The sequence below is a fragment of the Zingiber officinale genome, chromosome 2B (genome assembly GCF_018446385.1).
Source record: "Zingiber officinale cultivar Zhangliang chromosome 2B, Zo_v1.1, whole genome shotgun sequence".
Taxonomy (NCBI): Eukaryota; Viridiplantae; Streptophyta; class Magnoliopsida; order Zingiberales; family Zingiberaceae; genus Zingiber; species Zingiber officinale.
Genome location: NC_055989.1, coordinates 125,469,909 through 125,471,868, shown reverse-complemented (window position 1 = coordinate 125,471,868; position 1,960 = coordinate 125,469,909).

Genomic DNA, 1,960 nt, shown 5'->3' with positions numbered 1-1,960 from the left:
TAAATAAATTTTTGTCTGCATACCTAAATTATCTTTATCTTATTAGACAAAGTAATGCATGCTTGAAATTTAATTTATCTGATTTATTTTTATTGATAAAATCAATCATTTGTATTCTGGTTAATTTTTTTTGCTCAACAAAATGAAAATATTCTTAAAAAAAATTTCGCTGAGTTGGTTTTTTTTTTGAAAAATAGTATTTTTAAAAAATATTTCATAAACTTATTCTATTTAAGTCTAACAAAAATTTTCAAAATTTTCTATAATAGATAATGAATTTCTAAATTATTTTTTTCGAAATAGAAGATTAATTAGTAAAGATAGAATAATTTTAAAAATTATATCTGATATGGGTTATAAGGAGCGGATCTCATGTAATAATGTGAAAAGGGATATAAGGAGAAGAAAGAAGAAATAGGGAGGCTTGGGTAAAATAGATACGCTTGGTAAGCAAATCCCGGTCGAGAATGTAAGACCGACCGGGCTAAAACCGACTAAGGGTATAACGCGTGTAGATATACTCGGCAGGCAAATCCTGGCCGAGCATGGAGTATCGGTCGAACCGAAATAGGTGAAGTATTAGCATGCGCACATACGCCCGACAGGCAAGCCTCGGTCGAGCATGAAATCTCGACAGAGAATATAGGCTAAGTCGAGAATATAAGCCCGACTGAACTAAAATAAACAAAGGACGAGCACGTCTAGATGCGCTTGGTAGTTGAGTTCCGACCGACCATAAAGTACCGGTCAGACTAAAGCAACAGAGGGCCAATGAACCTAGAAGCGCTCGGCAGACAAAGCTTGGTAGAGCTTAAAAGGCATTTAGGCTTAAGTAATCTCTATCATATAACCGGCCAAGCGAAGACCGATTGCGTATCATAAGGCTCAACAAGATTCGGTAGGCAAAGCCCAGTCGAACATAAACACAATATAATATAACACACTCGGTAGTAGAAGCCCGGCCGAGCATGAACATAACGCGCTCGGTAATATAATCTCGGGCGGGTGAACAGACATATAACTTATTAAGGTTATCAGAACGGGCTCGGCTTGGAAATATCCGATCGAGCATAGGCATAATACGCCCGACAATAGAATCTCGGGTGGGCATATAGACACACACTTTTCTAAGGTTATTGGTATAAGATCGACCTGGCAAAACCTGGCTGGGCATAATCAACCTTGTTACATCCTTTACATATACCTGACCAGAATTAACTTAACAGAAAATATTCTCAATATACAAATACATATGTTATATTAATGATATATGAATAATATGTGATCATATGACAGTCTGCTTCATTTGGCGGGAAATATTTTCTAGAAACTTCTGCAAGTGAACTAAACGACAAAGAAGGTACATCTGGGGTACAAAAAAAATTCCTTGAACTATTACTGTAGATGATGTCATCTCCTAACAAACTCTAACAAACCGGGGTCCACCTCATGACTACGAAGGTTATATGAGGTGGTATAAAAAGAGAAATTCTTTCCGAGGGCATGGCATCTCATCTCATCTCATCTCACCTAATCATCGAAGGATCAGGAAGCAAACACTAAGAGAAAACTCTTTTACTGTTCTTCTTCTTCTTCTTCCTTTTCTCCCATCTTCAAAGGAGGGAACTGACTTGAACGTCGGAGGGCCCAGCGAGGGATTCCCACCTCGGTCCTAGGTCACTAACGCTTTGTTGGCGGATCTCGTTGTGCGCAGGCAAGTTTCTCTCTAGCAGATCTGCTTCGCCGGAGTTCTTCTTCATCGGGTCCCCTTCGCCGGACTTCATCTTCTTCGAATCTACTTCATTGGAGGTTTCATTCTTCAGATCCACAGCGCTGGGATCTTCTTCATCATCCTTCCTAGTCACCCCTCGGAGTTTCACCGGAGATCCACCGCACTTGTTCTTTAGATCCTCAGGATTCATCTTCTGGATCATCTTCATCCACCAGAACACCAGCACTT